The sequence below is a fragment of the Camelus bactrianus genome, chromosome 2 (genome assembly GCF_048773025.1).
Source record: "Camelus bactrianus isolate YW-2024 breed Bactrian camel chromosome 2, ASM4877302v1, whole genome shotgun sequence".
Lineage (NCBI taxonomy): Eukaryota > Metazoa > Chordata > Mammalia > Artiodactyla > Camelidae > Camelus > Camelus bactrianus.
The window spans coordinates 53,734,590-53,754,693 of record NC_133540.1 but is presented as its reverse complement, the minus strand read 5'-3'; the positions used below and the strand labels follow the sequence as shown (position 1 = coordinate 53,754,693).

The 20,104-nt window shown below is 32.7% G+C and overlaps 1 protein-coding gene across 1 annotated transcript in view; it reads left to right on the top strand.

The window, feature by feature from the left end:
- LOC123616192 (uncharacterized) overlaps window positions 1-18,500 on the top strand; it is a 136,081-nt gene extending 117,581 nt beyond the window's left edge. Inside the window, exons 7-8 of the mRNA XM_074352694.1 lie at window positions 695-790; window positions 16,607-18,500. The gene's annotated coding sequence lies outside the window, so the exon portion shown is untranslated. The remainder of the gene's footprint in view (window positions 1-694; window positions 791-16,606) is intronic.
- The last annotated feature ends 1,604 nt before the right edge of the window (window positions 18,501-20,104 follow it).

Below are 20,104 nucleotides of genomic sequence, written 5' to 3'. Positions count from 1 at the left end.
TTGATTACATACCTGCAACATTAGAAAGATACAATGAAAATGTTTAAACACATTAAAAAGCCAAATATATGGATATTGCATGCTTAAGGCAATAAAGTTAGTAAAATAGAAATATTAGAGTTATATTTCATATGACAAAGTCTATGAAAACACCATGGTATAAGCTGCTATAAGTTATGTAAGAATAGGCCTTGAAACTTAGGTAATAGTTTTAAATGCAAAACCGTATGCTGTGTGGCACCAGTCTTGACTGAAGAACTCACAACAGATGGTTGTATTGTAAACTTCCAGTTACAAGTCACTTGTTGGTATCCGTATGATTTCCCACAGAAACCCGTTTGACTAAGTATGTATACATGCACACACACATACATAGAAATATTGTTCATTTTTAAAAGAAAATTTGGATTACCTCATATTGCCAATGCACATTATCTTAAGAACAATCATTTATTACATTGTATTTATAATTCTTATCTAAAGCAACAAATCCTAATATCTTTCATTCTCGAAAGCTATGCAGTCTTCAAAAAACTGCCTCACAAAAGTCAGAAGACTGCAGAAATAAGAATAAGACTTCATAGGTAACCAACTTTATTATTCTGCTGGTTTCTTCAGTAAAGATTTTACACTTTCAATACATGCATATCTTAATATTGTATGACAGTCATTTTTAATTTTAAAATTTTTGCAGGTTTTTACCAACATACTTTAGTGGACCACCTTGCAGAGTCAATTAAATCATCGCATATTGCCTGAGACTTGCATCTCATGAGCTGCTTATGCTCAGGTATCTCTTTCTTTGTTTTTCAAATTAAAACAGAAAGTTACTATAACTCAGTAGACATTTCTAGTTGTCCCTTGTTCCCATGCCTATAATGCCCAGCCTGCATGTTTCTTCCTTTTCAAATATCGTTCACATCTCATGACTCCCCTAAAAGCTCCCTCTTTTAAAAAGACCTCTACCTTATTCTCTTCAGCAAGTAGGATTTCCCTCTTCTGAACCACCACGTGGGTCACTTTGAACTTCCACTGTGCACTCGTTTATGATAATCTTAACTGTATCGTAATTGGTTTTGTATTTAAACATTGTGACTCCTCAAATCGTGTCTCTTAATAATGAAATCTCATTTACATTACTTTTCACTTCATAGGCAGGAGTAATACCTAAGGTAATAATCTGTATGTACTTAATATACTTGATTTGTATCTATTTAAAATGGTAAATAATATAAACCAACTAGTTTTTAAATTTAGGCATATTCATAATATTCTGAGGCTATAAAAACTGTCACATAACAGTATTTACTGTCATTGGTGCATTTGTGTTATTGCTGCCATAACAAATTACCAAAGTTGGTGTCTTAGTACAAATGTATTGTTTTAGAGTTCTGTAGATCAGAAGTTCAACATGGGTCTCACTGGGCTTTAAAATCAAGGTGCTGGCAGGACTGCTTTCCTTTCTGGAGGCTCTAGGAGAGCATTTCATTGCCTGTTCCAGCTTTTCAAGGCTGGCCTTATTCTTAAACTCAGCCTCTTCCTCCATTTTTAAAGCTAGCAATGTAGCATCTTTATGACTATCTATCTTTCCATAGTCACATCTCACTCTACTACAGCCAAGGACATTTCTTTCCTTTTAGTGATTCATGGCTCACCTGGATAATCCAGGATATTACCCTATTCTAAGATCCTTAATCTTAAACAATCTCATATAAGGCAAAATATTCAGATTCCTGGCATTGGAGAGTAGATACTTTCAGGAGGCTTTTTATTTTTATTTATTTTTTTGCCTACCACTATTGGATTTACTTACAGTCTATCAATTGATGTAGAGTCAACTAACAAAAAAAAAAATACTGTTAAAAATATACAGTATTTTTAAAAGACTGAAGGGGTTCATTAAAGTTTTTCAGAGGGAGCTACTATGGGCCCAATAGGGTAAACAGATTATGGCATTTAATAAATAGACTTTGTCTTCATCAAGTTGTATTTAGTGTGGTAGAGTATGCACCATAAACCAAAAATGCATCCTGTGATTCCAAGTAGTGGGAAGTACTGTAAAAAACACAGTTAGGCGAGGGCATAGAGGCTGTGTCTAAGGAGGCACCAACTTAAAGCCTCTATCAGAATTTGAAATTGAAAGAGAAAACCCAATGAAATCATCAGAGGATCCGTGATTAGATCTGAGTAAAAATATTCTGCAAGTTGAAATAAAAAGTTGTTTAAGAAAGGACATAAAGATCAGGGTGCCTGAAGTGAGGTTAAGCTAGCAGAAAATATCACTTTAAATTAGATATATAATATATACGCAAATAAGGATGTCAGATCAGAATTTGATACAAGTGTGGACTTTGAGGGAGAGTCAGGGACAGCTGGAGACAGGCTCCCGCAAAAGGTTGATAGCCCCAGCCCTGGGACTGGCTGTCGAGGAGCCAGTGAGGTCAAAAAAGGAACAGGAGAGGATCATGTCTGGGAAGCCAAGTGCAAAAGTGTTTCAGGGCATGATCATATTTATGGAGGTGATTAACCAATAAGCTTAACTAAAGGGGATACTAAAAATTGATATGAACATACTTTAAACCTAAATTCATCTCTTGGACCACTGTTTGATGGGGCAGATAAGACGTTTCATTTCTATGTGGTTCATTAACGGAAGTAAAATCTGAATGGTGAATGATTCATATTTTTTCAGCCAGCCTTTCCTGCCATTCATATTTGTTGTTTTCACACCTAATGCTATAATGTATGTTTTCAAGTAGCTTTTCCAAACCATTTGACTCAATGCAAAAAATGTTTTTCTCTTTACAGTCATATTTTAACACTGTGGAATTAGGTACTATAGTCATAAGACTAACTGGCACAAATAAGCTTGGAAATAAACATAGTGGGTACTTGGTGGAAGCATATATACAGAGAGGGAGAGGGATTAGAGTATAGCCCAGCAATGCTGAATAGCTGGTGAGTTGTGATTGTCACTTTGTTTCACAGAAAGCATAGAGAGCATCAGTTAATGAAATGAGTAGGTAAGGGGAAGGGTAAGAGGACTTCTAATACATACCAAAAAGTTAATGTTAAATGAATATGCTGGGCATTACGGGATGTGTGCAACAGAAGAATCAAGTAAATTGCCAAAGTCCAATATGGCGTAACAGTGTGACATAGCCAATACTTGAGGACTAAGAGGTGGAGCCCCCAATTCCAACACTTTCCCTATGAAATAGCTCCATAAAAAATATAAGCTTTACTTTAACCATACTTAAAGACAGTTTTTATGATTTAAAGATCTTATTTTGAATCAAGTTTTAAAAATATTAGACTATGTTAAGAAGTAGAATGTTTTTAACGGCTCGCCTCTAAGAAGTGCAGTGTTCCACAGGCAACCAGGTCTGGTATTTGGCACGTATTACTTCCTTCTCTGCTCTATGTCCATTAAGTTATTTTCAGAAAGAAGTAAGTTCATACTTTGACCTTTACAAAAATGTAACTCAATGGTTTTTTTAGCCAGTACTTTTTTATTAAATTGCTGTGCCACCATCATTTGATAAAGTTTTAACTGCAGACTAAAATGAATTGATAGAGTTAACAAGGAGAAAATCAATGAAGTAGAAAAAATAGGAAGAATTTTAATCATGGGCAAACACATTTTCATTAAGAAAATCACTGAATTGTAAGGAATCCTTTTTAATTTTCCTCTGCAAGCTTTTCAAAGAACACTGAAGGTCATATTAAAATGTAGGTTATATTCTTACATCATTTTTAATAACAATTCATTTCAAACCCACGTCAAAAAACCCACTTCATTTCTTTCTAAGAGGGCTCACGTTTGTCTTGTAATCTCCCTCTTTTCTGTGTTCTAGATACTTTCCTTTACTCTTTGCATTTGATTACTGAGAACAAGTGCCGTGGTACCCATGCAATTCAGGAAAATTTATCCAATTTCCTTTGAGATTTTGTTTTGAGCTTACTGTAACTAGAGTTATTTCTTTTTAGTTTCATTGATACGCAATTTATTTTTCATCAATTTAATGTTAAAGTATATATTTTGGTAATCTTGGTTGTGATGATGGCTTCATGGATATACAACTATCTCAAAGCTTATTAGCATACCCTGCACTCTCAAACATTTCCTTTTGCACATTTAATCTCTCCTTCCCTCACTACCTCCAGACAACTGACTTGCTTTCTGTCATATTAGCTTTCTGGAATTAATGTAAACAGAATAACAGAGTGTATGCACAATCTTGTCTTGTTTCATGCCATAGTGTGAGCTCATTCCTTTTTATTGCTGAGTAGTATCTCATGGTAGGGATATATCACAATTTGTTTATTCAGTCACAGAGTAAATAACAAGGTATTTCCACTTTCTGGTAAAAAAAAAAAAGCTAGTACTATGAAAACTTGAGTTTTTGTTTTGCATACTTTCAATTTTTTTGGTTAAATACCTAGAAATGAATGTTTGGTCATATGATGGGCATATATTTAACTTTGTAAAGAAAAGGACACCCTCTTTTCCAAAGTGCTTATACTGCTGCACATTTTCATCAATAGCTTATAATAGTTTAGCTGTGGTCATAGTAAATAGACATTTTAATGGTCTCTCTGGAATAATTCAGTTGTCTTTTTGTCTCATAGGAGTTGGTGCTTGTTGAACAGTCACTACTGAATGAACAGAAGTTTTTATGTACATTATTTTGGGAAGACTTCTCAAAATTTAACATTAACATATAGCCCACATACTGAAATATTTAATTGAATTTGTTTTGGCACATTTATTAGTATATTATTGGGTTTAAAAAATATGTAACTAATGTTTTCTGCAATATTATAGTTAAAAATCCAAATACCTTTTATATTCCTTTGTTGACCCTGAGAGAAAAGAAAGATGAAGTTTGGGGTTTTTTGTTGTTGATTCAGGCAGAATGCTTACAAGAAGATCACTACATTAGCAAGATCTTCCAGGATCTGACAATTTGTAGGCAGTTCTACCAGGGCTTCCTTAAGAATAAAAAGAGGGTAGAGACAGAATGGGAGAGATTGTGATAGAAACAGGGAGAGCTGGAGTAGGGAGAGACACAGAAGCAGCCTGTTTAAATCTCAGCATGAAACATATAGGGACCTATACTAAAATATAAAATTTTAATAGCTTAAAGGGTGAGGTGTAATAAGAGTAATTTTCAAAGTAGCATTAAAGAAATCTGAGTAATACTAGATGAGATCAGGCACCTTCAGGGTAGTATGGCCATAGAGTAATCTTAGTAATAATGAAAATTGAAATCAACCAACATGGAAAAGGAAGACCATTCCCGAGAATGCCACAGAGTAAATCAGACCAAAGAGAATAAGCTTCTGTGCTGAGTAGACAGTGGAAATGCAAAGGCTTTAAATACTTTAAAGACAAATTGTACAACAGGATAAAGAAGGTGGGGTGAGAAGCATCAGTCTGAGGACACAGTTGCCCCCGAAGGTCAATGCGTGCATGAGAAGTGCTAGGCTGCCTTAACAGTTCCTCTGTCCTGATCCCTGTGCCCAGTGCAATTGCTCACTGGCTAGATGCTATAGAAAAAGAGAAGAAACATCTCGTGGCTTTTGGTGGATCTATTTAGGTACAAGCAAGTAGATTTCCCTGCAACTGCCTCCTTTTAGTTCTCTGATCTTTGATATAGTAGATGACCAAAAATAATTTATATCAAATTATTTCAGATTAGAGGTGGCCAAGATGGCAGAATAGGAAGACCCTAATCTCACCTCCTCTCCTGGGCACACCGAAATGACAATGATTTACAGAGCAACTATCTATGAAAACACCCTGATGTCTAACAGAAAAGACTTCCCAGAACTAAAGAAGGAACTACAATGAGATAGTAGGAGGGGCAGAGATACAGTATTGTCAAGACGGACCCTTACAAGTGGGAAGATAATCACAGTTGTAGGGGTTCTCGGCAAGGACCGAATGAGCCAATCCCGACATCAGGCTCTTTTTTAAATTTTGTATCTATTGAGATGATGGATAGTCATTAAAGTCACTGTGGTAATCATTTCAGGATGTATGTAAGTCAAATAATTCTCTTGTACACCTTAAACTTAGTGCTGTATGTTAATTATATCCCAGTCAAACTGGAAGAAAAATAACCCATTGGTATACTAATGGATTATTGTTCTTCTGAAAGAAGGAACTCAAGTTCTTTTCCTTTATAAAACAATCTATGTTTATATATTTCTCTTGCCCCCATTTTTCTATGGCACTATGTTAGTTTCCTAGGGCTGCCCGACAGAGTACACAAGCTAGATGACTTAAACAGAAATGTCTTCTCTCGCAGTGGAAGACCAAAATCAACATTTCAGTAGGGCCATGCTCTAGGGGAAAATTGTTTTTAGCTTTTGGCAGTCTCTGGTAGTTGTCAGCAATCACTGGCCTTCGTTGGCTTGCAGGTACATCACTACAATCTGTGCCTCTGTGGGAAACATTAATATAGAATCTCTAAAACCTAATAAAAAGGGATTTTAGTTTTGCTTCTTAGTTTAGTAAAGAGCAGTATGATTTGCCAGGAATTAGAAAAGATGTGAATAAGTGACGTTTCTTACTTACTGCTGGTGTCAGTGTATATTAAACTAACACTGCTTTCCAATTGCTTGGAGATTGTACAATTTTCCAATTCTTACATATGTGAATTTCCTATACCTTAAGCCTCCCACTCCTAAATAGAAACTCCAATAATTCTCTTGCATGTCATCATTAGCCTATTCCTAAGAAGGTACAATGCAGAATGACACTGAAAAAAATTAATTCCTATTGATAAGAAACTGGATAAAAAGATGTGGTATGTTTATGCAAGACAACAGTGAACTGAGTAAAGTAGAACACTACAGAGATACGAATTACTTTTAATAGCATAACAGTGATTGAAAAAAAAATTGCCAGAAGATCACAAAGGATGCCCTCTTTGTAAATATAAAAATATAAGTCACAAAAAAGATAATGTAGCTATAAAATATGCATGGCAAAAAATTAAAAAGTGTTAACAAAAACTTCAGAATACTGTTCAATTTGAGGATGTAAGATGAGATTGAGAGGAAGACAAACTGAAGGTATGGTACTGACAGTATTCTGCCTCTTAGAGTTAAATGGTAGCTACTGTGTTAGCAAATAATTGGATATAATTATTAAATACTAATACTAGACATGCATGAATCAGTTATAGTATGGCACCTAATCCTGAGGTCTATAAAGTATATTAAAATAATCATAAAACAGATAATTTAATAGCAGATGATATTAGGAAAACTAGTTAATTGTACATGAGGTGCTCAGCTCAACCAGGGACATTTATGGTCCAGTAAACAAATATCACTAAAGATATATATATATATATATATATATATATGAAAAATGACATTCTGGAGGATTATATATATAGGCAAAACTGATCTGCCATGGCAATATGTGGCTGGCCATATAATTGCATAACATTTATATACATATATACCTGTATAAAAGTATATATATAATATACATAAAATTACATGTGTTTTTTGACATCACATCTCTCCATATACAGATGTTATATGAAAAACTCATATAAATGAACATTTGCAGCTGAGAAAATCCAAAAGGCTAACATATGAGTAGAAAGTCAATTCAGTTATAATTAGGAAAAAAATGAAAAAAAAAAAGGAAGAGATGTGCTATCACTCTGTTCACATATTTACTGGTTAAAGGTTAATATAATCTCTGAAAAGGATGTGGAGTACATGAAAGCTCATGTTAGTGGGACTGTGACCCAATACAGCTGTCCTCGAAGATGAGTCAGTATAACATTCTCAAACTAAAATATTTTTATACTCTGCCACCACAATTCTGCTACTGGAAACACAGCTCAGAAAAAGTCTCAAGTAAGTGAGGATGACCTCTCTTATTATCCTGAATTTTTAAATCTAAACCACCAGTTTAAAGAGCTCTTATAGTACAAGAATCTGTCTGGTTCTGAATTCTAAATAAATAAATGACATTTGAATGTCTATAATATTTAGAGTTCAAAATATGCATAAAATATTTGATTTTTTTTAACATGGTGATGATGTTCTACAAATTATAATACAGTATGTTCACATGAGCTTAAAACATTCCTAATCTCAATCCAGTATATAAATAGTTGTCCAGTCCTCAGACTTTCTAACTAAAGCAAAAGAAGAACATATTTCCAGCCTATAAAGATAAATTTATTTTCACGATTAATGAGAAAAACTTCCATTGCTGATTCAACTTACTAAATTTATGTGGTATATCATAAAATTCAGAGATTTTTATAAACATATATTATAAGGTCCAGAATAGTAGATACAATAGAAAGGAATCTAGCACATATTACTATATGTAGTTGAAAATGAAAACTATGAAAATTTTAATCCTTTGGCATAATATATAGAATAATAATTTTCTTTTTTTAATGACATTAAATGAAGATATTTTACTAATGGTACTAACTAGAGTCAATATGAGGAAAAAGGAAAGTTCCAAAGTCTCCAAAGGCAGTTTCTTTTCCATCTTCAGGTATATACTAAAAGAATTAACAATGTTCTTTTTTAGCTGTCAAGCACATAGCCCTGTGTTTGTACTCTTTTCATCCTTTATCTTAATTGTCATGAAGAGAAAAGTGACATGCAGATATGTAGCTGCACTAAAATATTGAAATTGCAGGCATAGGCAATTTACATTTAAGATCATTATTGATATGTTAGTGCTTAAGATTACTAGTCAAAAGATAGAGATGGGCAGAATGGCTATATTAACATGATCAAATGAGCATAAAATGAGCATAAAGTTTATAAGAAGCTAATTTGAGAGTCATCTAAATATATACGCATATACAGGGAAATGAATGACATTTTTTACCTATAGGTGAAGCAAATATTTGTTTTATTTAAGCAGGAGTCTTTTTCTTATATATTAAATATTGTACTATTCCCTAGCCTGCATTTTAAATATAAATGAAAAAAATATTTTCTGAGTTGTATATTTTAACTGATTAGAAAATATAATTTTAACATGAAGTATAAACTCTCTGCAAAGATTGTCTTTGGTTTTTAAATTAATTTTTATGAAATTTAGAAACTGAGATTAAATCAAAAATTTCATGGTCATGAATCATGATTTCTAAAAAGCGTAACTCATTGATAGTAAGCACATGCTATCCAAGGAAATATAACTGATAAAGGAGAGTAGAGAAGTGAAAACTAATATTTTCTCTTTTCTAATTAAATCCACTGAATTTTAAGTTATCCTTAAAATACCCAATTCAATGCTTAAAAATTAAACTCTATTTGGGATATTTTCAAAATTGTAGAAGTTTGTTGTACTGTTCTTCTAACTTGTATATCTTCTATGCAGATCCATACATTAACATTTTTCTACTTTTGCTTTATCATTTATCTGCTCTTTCTCTCTCTCGTTCATTTATAGGCACTCATCTATGTATATAAATACAATATAAAAAAGAAAAGAGAAAATATAAACAAATTATAGATCAAAAACACTGAGTAAATCAATATGAAATGAAAAAGTAAGTAACCTACAGCAATGCAAGAAACAGTAATAACAAAAAGGATCTAGAACAAGAAATAGAGAAAATATTGAAATTGCAGGCATAGGCAATTTACATTTAAGATCATTATTGATATGTTAGTGCTTAAGATTACTAGTCAAAAGATAGAGATGGGCAGAATGGCTATATTAACATAATCAAACTATATTCAGCTTATAAAAATCTCACTTCGAAATCAGCAACATAGGTAGCTTTAAAGTAAAAGATGAAAGATATACCATGGAAACTTTAAAAAATGATTGGATATATTAATATTTGATTAAACAGATGTCAGAACAAAGATAATGGCTATGGTCAAAAGGGGTTTAATATAATGATAAACAGGTCATCAATCCACCAAGAAGACACAATAGTCTTAAATGTGTGTGTACCAAACAGCAGAGCCTAAAAGTACGTGGAGAAAAAAACTGATGGAGATGAAAAGTGATAGACAATTATACTTGAGGGTTTCAACAACCTTTATCTCAACTGATAGAAATGCCAAAGAGAAAATCAAAAAGGATGAAGAAAATCTAAACAAAACAATCAACTGGCAGATTAAAATTGACATAATATACTCCAGAGAACAAACAATGAAAAAAATTGTCTAAGATCACATAGACTATTCACCAAGATAAATCTTATGCTGGGCCATAAAACAAGCAAACAAAACATCCAAAAATCCTACAATAAAATCTGACAATAGAATCAAACAAATTCAACAGCAGAAATAAAACTGTCTAAACACATGAAAGTAAATACTTTTAAATAATCCATATGAAAAGAAGACGTCTTAAAAATGATTATAGGCACAAAAACAGACTTACAGATCAAAGGAACAGAAATAGAAAGCCCAGAAATAAACCCCCACACCTACCGTCAATTAATCTGTAACAAAGAAGACAAGAATATACAATGAAGGAAAAAGACAGTCTCTATTCTGCAAGTGGTATTGGGAAAGCTGGACAGCCACATGTAAATCAATGAAATTAGAACACTCCCTCATACCATACACAAAAATAAAATTCATAATGGCTTAAAGACTTAAACATAAGACAGGACGTCATAAAAGTCCTAGAAGAGAAAGCACAGGTAAAACATTCTCTGACATAAATTGTAGCAGTATTTTTCTTAGGTAGACCTCTCAAGGCAAAATAAAAAAGCAAAAATAAACAAATGAGACCTAATCAAACTTAAAAGCTTTTGCACAGCAAAGGAAACCATACCTATGGAATGAGAAAAACAATCTGCAAGCAATGCAAGTGACAAGGTCTTAATTTCCAAAATATACAAGCAGCTCATACAACTCAGTAACAAAAACAACCCAATCAAAAATAGGCAGAAGACCTAAATAGACATTTCTCCAAAGAAGACATACAGATGGCCAGCAGGAACATGAAGAGATACTTAATATCACTAATTATTAGAAAAATGCAAATCAAAACTATAATGTCAGAATGACTATCATCAAAAAGTCTATAATTAAGAAATGCTGGAGAGGGTGTGGAGAAAAAGAAACACTCCTACACTGTTGGTGGAAGTGTAAACTGGTGAGGCACTACAGAAAATAGTATGGAGGTTCCTTAATAAACTAGAAATACAACTACCATATGACCCAGCAATCCCAATCCTAGGCATATATTTGGAAAAGACAAAAGTCTCTAATTGAAAAAGATATATGCACTCCAATGTTTGTAATGGCACTATTTACAGTAACCAAGACATGAAAGCAACCTAAGTGTCCACTGCAGATGAGAGGATAAGATGTGGTAATACACACATACATACACACACACACACATACACACACACACACACACTAAATGGAGTGTTACTCAGCCATAAAAAAGAATGAAATAATGCCATTTGTAGCAACATAGGTGGACCTGGAGATTATCATACTAAGTGAAGTAAGTCAAAGAAAGACAAATATTGTATAATATCACTTACATGTGGACTCTAATAGTATAAATGAACTTATTTACAAAACAGAAACAGACTCATAGATACAGAAAACAAACTTACGGTTACCAAAGGAGAAGTGGGAGGAGGAGATAAATTGGGAGTATGGGATTAACAGATGCATACTACCATATATAAAATAGGTAAACAACAAAGAATTTACTCCATAGGACAGGGAGTTATATTCAATTTCTTGTAAAACTATGATGGAAATATACACAGAAGTGTATTTAGAAAAATTTAAACACAACATTTCAAATGTTGGATGTCCCTGAGGAAGAACTTAGAGGAAAATTTCTGTGTGATTACATTAGAAATGAGAAAAAGTCTCAAAGATAAATGGAAGTTACTGACCAAGAGTCCAGGCAAAGAGAAGTAAAATGAGCTGGAAAAAGAGATAGGAAATAAATAATAATCATTTAAAAATAATTAAGATAAAAAATAAGTACAATATAAAAGAAAATAATAAAGAGCTTTGCATATCATTGATCTTTCTGTAAGAAAAAAAAAAGATAAACTTCCAGCAAGACTGCCAAAAAATAAAACGTAAGACACAATTTCCAACTTCAGGAGTAAAAGAGCCAAGCATTACTACATATCTTGAAGCTATTAAAAAGATAGAAGAAAAAAAAGAAGAAGAGATATTATGAACTTTATATTAAAAATAGACAACTTAGAAGGAATGGAACAATTCCTCAAACACAAATTATCTAACTTATTGAAATAGAAAAATTTGAATGGGCCTATAACCATCAAAGAAATTGAATTTGTAATTTAAAATTCCCCTCATCGAAAAATGGACATCTCCTAAGGCCAGAGTATTCAAAGACAATTTAAAGAAAAATTAACAGAAATTTTACACAATCCCTTCCAAAATATAGAAGATAAAGGAATACACTCCTGACTCATTTCATTAGGACAATATTAACCTAAAATCAAAACCATGCAATAACAGAACTAAAAAAGAGGAAAACTATAGAATAGTATCTTTCATGAATATAGAAACAAAATACCTTAACAGAATATAATCAAATGGAGTTCAGAAACATTAAATTGTACACCACAGCCAAATTGGAATTATTCCTAATATGCAAAGCTGTTAGAACATTTTAAAATCAAAGTAACCTACTATGTCAACAAGCTTCAGAAAAAACTGCATGTGATTATATCATGTGATATAGAAACATCATTCAACATCCATTAATGATAAAAATATATATAATAAAATTAGGAATAGAAGAGAACATTCTTTACTTGATTCAGGACATCAACAAAAACCCTACAGTTAATACTATACTTAATTCTATAATGAATGCTATTCTAGCAACATCAGGAAATGTCAGGGATGTCTGATCTTAGCTTATGCTTTTATTCAGCCAAGTGCTGGAGGGTCTAGTCAGTGAAATGGGGCAAGAAAAAGAAATAAAAGATATATAGACTGGAAAGGAAGATATAAAACTACCGCTATTTGCAGAAGTCATGATTATCTCCATTTTGTAGAATTTACAAAAACAAAACCCTAAAAAATGAGTTCGGGAAGTTTTCAGGGTAAAGATCAAAGAACTAAAAATCACATTTTTATATACTAACAATGAACATGACAACATGAAAATTAAAATCAATACCACTTAGTTGCTTCAAAGAAAATGAAATATACACTTAAAATATACATAAAACTCATGCTGATAACTACAGATCTGATAAATCAAATTAGACAAACATGGATTGGGAAACTTAACATAGTAAAGACATCAATCCTTCCTAAACTGATCTTTAGAGTTAATAATACTCCTATGAAAATATCACTAAGAATTTTTGCATGGCCACAGGGCCTAGAATAGCTAAGTCCATCTTGATGACAAGAATAGAGTGGAAAAAATCTTTCACTTTAATATTAACACTATGTAGTTAAAATACGCAGAAATGTGTGGTATCGTTAAAGAAATAGACAAAGATCAATAAAGCAATAAAAATAGAACCATGCAATGATGCTCAACTAATTTTTGATACAGATGTACAGGTAATTCAATAGAAGGATAGCCTTTTCAACTGGAGCAATGAGATGTTCATAGGCAAAAAATAAACCTTTATGTAAATCTAAAATTTTTGAAATATTAACCGAAAATGAATAGAGTTACATGTAAATTACAAACTATAAAATTCATACAAAAAATAATCTGTGAGATCTAGGCCTACACACTGTGTCTCAGTTGACATTAAAAAGACAGTCAATAAAAAGAAAACCTGATAAATCTGATTTCATCAAAATGATAATACTTTGCTCCATGGAAGTCCATATTTAAAGGCTGAAGAGACACCCTTCAGACTAGAGAAGGTATATTTCCAAACCATGTATCTAATAAAGGACTGGTATCTAGGAAGGGGGTGGGAAGGGATAAATTTGGGAGTTTGAGATTTGCAAATAGTAACCATAATATATAAAAATGGATAAAAAACAAATTTCTGTATAGCACAGGGAACTATATTCAGTATCTTGTAATAACCTTTAACAAAAAGGACTATGAAAACGAACATATGTATGTATATGTTTGACTGGGATATTATGCTGTACACCAGTGATTGACACATTGTAACTGACTATACTTCAATTTAAAAAAAAGAAAGAAACAAACTCAGAGAACCCCCCCTCCAATGGTAGGGGATTGGAGGGTGGGGAGAGGATAGAGGGAGTGGATGAAGATAGTCAAAAGGTAAAAATTTCCAGTTGTAAATACTAGAGGTGTATAACACTGTGAATATAATTAACATGGCTGTATGTTATATATGAAAATTAAGAGTGTAAATCCTGAATTCTCATTAAAAAATAGAAACACATTTTCTTGTAATGTTGTATAGATGTTTACTAAGCTTACTGTGATAATCAACTTATGATATATGTAAATCAAATCATGTTCTACACCTTCAACTTATAATTGACATACAGCATAATTGGCATATCAATAAAACTGGAAGAAAAAAATATGAAAAACTCTCATAACTTATTGGGGAAAAAAACAGAAAACAATCCAATTAGAAAATAGGCTAAAGACATGAACAGGCTTTTCAGGGAAGAAGACATACAGATGGTAGATAAGCCTATGAGAAGATGTTCTACATCGTAGCCTCAGAAAAACCCAAGTGAAAACTACAATGAGCTATCACCATACATCTATCATGATGGTTAAAATAGTGACAACATCAAAGCTGGCAAAACAACAAACTCAATCACTCTGCTGGGAGAGTGGAAAATGAGACAGCCACTCTGGAAAACAGGTTGGCAGTTTCTTTTAAAAAAAACGAAAACAAAGAACCCTAAACACAGCAATACTTCAAAATCCAGCAATTGCTCTTCTGGGCATTTATTCCAGAGAAATGAAAGTGGAATATATTCACACAAACACCTGTATAGAGATGTTTATAGCAGCTTCATTAGTGATAGCCATAACCTTGAAAAAACCATATACCATGCATTATGTGAATGGTTAAGCAAACTAGGATGCATAAATACCAAAGGACACTGCTCTGCAATAGAAAGAACAAAACACTGCTCTGCAATAGAAAGAACAAACTATTGATACACACAATAACCTGCTTGAGTCTCCAGGGAAATATGATGATTAAAAAACTATCTCAAAAAGTCATATAATACTATTAGATTCCACTTATAGATCATTCTTGAAACAACAAACTTTTCAATAGAGAACAAATTAGTGGCTTCCAGGAGTTTAGCAGGGGCTGGAGCAGGAAGGAAGTGGGTGTGACTATAAAAGAACAACATGAGGGGTACTGGTGGTGATGGGATATTCTGTATCCTGACTGTCATTGACATCGTCCAGCTTGTGATATTGCAATATAGTTTTGTAATACATGACCATTGAGAATAACTGGGTAAAAGATACATATGATCTCACTATTATTTCTTACAGCTTCATGTGGATATACAATTATTTCAAAGAAATTAATTATAAATTAAACTCAAAGTTCACTTCTTCAGTCACAGTATCTACATTTCAAGTGCCCAATAGCCACATGTGGCTACTATTAGCTACCATAATTCATAGTGTAAAATGCTTCTATCATCATGAAAAATTCTATTGGAAAGAAAGAGTCAGACTATTGAATAGGTATATTTCTAGATTATAATAAAAACTTTTTAAACTTGTATTTTAGTCAATGGAAGATTCCAGTTAACGGAAATGTTGTCATACTGCTTAAGTGAAAAATTTTAAAACTAAATTCTCTTCATTTCAATCTAGAACATATGACTTCTGAACCCTCACAGGAATTGTCTATTATATTAAATTTATTTTCTCAGCTTTTGCTTTACCAGGCATATACTTTTCAATCTATTAACCAATTAAGCAAATTGGACAGTTAACATTTTCCAAAACACCTACTCAAAATCCTAATTATTTAATAAATAAAAACAAACTTTCTAAGCAATGGGAAAATATGTATTACTTACGTGGATAAAGAAACATTTACCATACTCTCATACATCAATTATCTTATGTAGTTTTAATATTCAGGTGTGTAAGTTAACTAAAGCAAACATTATAATTTATATAAAAATGTGAAAACTCTTAAATTTCAGACACATCAAGTGAGATATCCAAACTAACTGATCAAATAATAAAAGGCAATACTTCCTTCGACTAAAAATGAAAATCAAAGTCTAAATACTTCAAATAGTTTTTAGAAATATCAGGAATTTTTAAAGAAAATTAAAATAAAAATTAGGAACATAGAGGTATCTCTAAAAATAAGTGATGAGTTAGTTACAAGAAAAAATCAATCTCTATTATTTTGAAAATTTTAATACCAATTTTCCAAATTGCTTTATACTCCCAGTTAACTTAGTGTGAATCTAGGCTGAATAGTTTTCACCCTTAATTATATTTTGAAAGTTCATAGTGAAACACTAAGGTTTCAGAGATTTTTTTTAAAAAGAAAATATCTTACACATAATTCCTACTTTGTCCATGGATATCACCTCAATATACCTTTTCTCTCAATTTATAATTTCTGCTATTTAATTTTTAATTTAAACCTGTCTTTGTCTTTAGGTGCAGCTCTTTAGTCATGTAGCTGGTAAAGTCAATTTCATGATGCTGTTCTCACCTTTACTTGGGCACGTGTTGCCCAGGAGATGGACATTAACATTAAAATGAAGTAAACGCAAGAATAAACAAATGGGACCTAATGAAACTTACAAGCTTCTGCACAGCAAAGGAAATCATAGTAAAACAAAAAGACAACCTACAGAATGGGAAAAAAATTTTGCAAATGAAACTGACAAAGGCTGGATCTCCAGAATATATAAGCAGCTCATACAACTCAATAAGAAAAAAATAAACAATCCAATCCAAAAATGGGCAGAAGACCTAAACAAGCAATTCTCCAAGGAAGAAATACAAATGATCAAAAAGCACATGAAAAACATGCTCAATATCACTAATTATCAGAGAAATGCAAATCAAAACTACAATGAGGTATCACCAGTCAGAATGGCCATCATTCAAAAATCCACAAATGACAAATGCTGGCAAGGCTGTGGAGAAAAGGGAACCCTCCTTCACTGATGGTGGGAATGTAGTTTGGTGCAGCCCCTGTGGAAAACAGTATGGAGATTCCTCAAAAGACTAGGAATAGACTTATCATATGAGCCAGGAATCCCGCTCCTGGGCATATATCCAGAAGGAACCCTACTTCAGGATGACACCTGCACCCCAATGTTCATAGCAGCACTATTTACAATAGCCAAGACATGAAAACAGCCTAAATGTCCATCAACAGATGACTGGATAAAGAAGAGGTGGTATATTTATACAATGGAATACTACTCAGCCATAAAAACCGACAACATAACGCCATTTACAGCAACATGGATGTTCCTGGAGAATGTCATTCTAAGTGAAGTAAGCCAGAAAGAGAAAGAAAAATACCATATGAGATCGCTCATAAGTGGAATCTAAAAAAGAAAAAACAAACAAAGCATAAATACAAAACAGAAATAGACTCAGAGACATAGAATACAAACGTGGTTGCCAAGGGGGCGGGCGGTGGGAAGAGATAGACTGGGATTTCAAAATTGTAGAATAGATAAACGAGATTATACTGTATAGCACAGGGAAATATACACAAGATCTTATGTTAGCTCACAGAGAAAAAATTGTGACAATGAATATATATATATGTTCATGTATAACTGAAAAATTGTGCTCTACACTGGAATTTGACACAACATTGTAAAATGATTACAAATTAATAAAAAATGTTAAAAAAATAAAATGAAATAAAATAAAATGAAGTAAGAGGAAGGAAATGTTATCCTGTGGGGTTAGATTCACCACAATGTTAGGATTGCTTTCAGGGAATACTTACAATCAGGAAAAAACAATATTTTACTTTCATAAAAATGTCTAAAATATTTAATGTAAAATTATAGAAAGTTTTATTGAAGAAGATTAAACTCTAGATGAAATTTCACTGATTGAAAAAATGTTCAGCAACTTCCTGTTACAATTAAGAGACAATTAAATTACAGGTTGGCTATACTTACCCTAGAACTAGAAAAAAAAATCTCAAAAGAATAAATCAGACATTTTAGTTTCCTCAGGAAATATTAAAAAGATTTCAAATAATATGCTTCATTTTAGTGTCTCCTGTAGTCCAACAGAATATTTATGTATTTTGAAGTATTTTTGTTTTTTAAAGAACAGATGTATGACAAAATATACAGAAAATAATTTTAAAGAAAGTGTAGCCTATTTAAAATATTTTAAATTTATCTTACCTTTTAATGAACATACATTTACATTTAAGCTAGTATAAGTTACATGTAGCAGAAAACAACCCTGGCTCATACAACGAAGAGGATAAATTGGCATATTTAACTGAGAAAGTCTACATACTAAAGACATGGCCTGCCATGTTCAGTCAGTCTAGGCTTCAGCTCCTTTTTATGCAAATCTCTCAGCTCTGCCCCTCAACTCTGCCTTGCAGTTTCAGTCTTAGTCTGGCAGAAGATGTTTGCAGCTTTCCATATAAATATATGACATTATGGAAAGAAAATGCTACCTCTTGCAGCAACAATCTCTTAATACCAAATAAATGAAGAATCCAAGATCTCCCTAGAATACCTCTCATCTCTCTTGGCCTGGACTGGGCACAAAACTATTTTGAAACAGTTCCTTATTCAGTATGATGCCATGCTCCAGTTCTCTTAATTCTGGGTCCCATGAATAAATCACTAGCAAAGGGATGGGCTTACCCTTAAGACTTAGGTCTTTCTCTGGATAAGGAGAAGAAACCTGCTTTTTAGAAGGATGTGCAGAGTACACAACAATGAAAATTGGGGAACCATTATTAAGGTAAGAAGTGGTTACTTCAGGGACAACCAAAAATGCCTATTATAATTTCAAAAGTTAAATCATTTATCAGTGATATCAGAATATTTTTTTGAAAAATATAATTTTGACTTTGAGTTATCCCTGTAGATTTAGTGATAGGTTACAATACTTCAGCGAGTATTAATGTAATAAATACTGTATGTATAACCATTTAATGAATATAAATAGAACAAATATAATTTTAATTTAGAAAATATCACAGGTATTATCTTCAAAGCAGCATAGTTCCACATTAGGAAATATATTGGGTTTGAATGTTGGAACCAGTAAACCTAAATGCTTGTCCAAGATCTGAAACTAAGTAGCTTTTTCTCCTCTCCCTCCTCTTTATTATTATTTTTAATCCAAACCCCTTGAGCTGGCCCAAAATGATCTAGCTCCCCACCTACCTCTCAGTGCCCGCTGTACCACTCTCCAGGCAAGTCTGTTCCTGCCACCTCATTTCTACTTCAGGTCCTTTGCCCTGGCTAGTGTCTGTACTGAGTAATCTTCCCCCAGGCTCCCTGTGGCTGTCTCCTCCTCATCTGACACTCAGGCTGATTTATGCTCACTTGGCCTCCTATGTAAAGGAGCACTCCACAAGTTTGAGATTACTTCCTCTTCTATCCTATTACATCTTTAAATTGTCATGTCAGAATTCCTATTCAGTAAATAAGGGTGCTAGACTCCAACTTCAAAGTAATACAATCAAGAAGTCTTATTCTTTTGAACATTCTGAAACCAACTGCAAACAAGAATGGGAAAATAAAATTCCATACCTAATAACATTACTTACATGTAATATAGAAACTACAATATATATATATACAGAAAGACTGCTAACTACGTGGCAATTTGGCTAAGTTAAGGAAAGGGAGTAAATGCTGATTGCTGTTGATCTTGGGCAAGTTAGCAGAAGCATTCATTTTACAGAATAGATTGCATACTCAGGGACAAAATTAAAGATTCCTTATTTGGTATAATACAAGCTGGCTACAGAAGTTTCCCTGAAATTATTTGCCACTGCACAATGACAGTGAACATAGTGATAAAGAAGATACACGTACATACACATGGCAAAGTCACCGTAGATATGGTGCTCAGTGAAGCCATATGTACACTCAATTTCTTTGCAAGTCATAAGTATACTCATTTTTTTGTAAGTCATATATT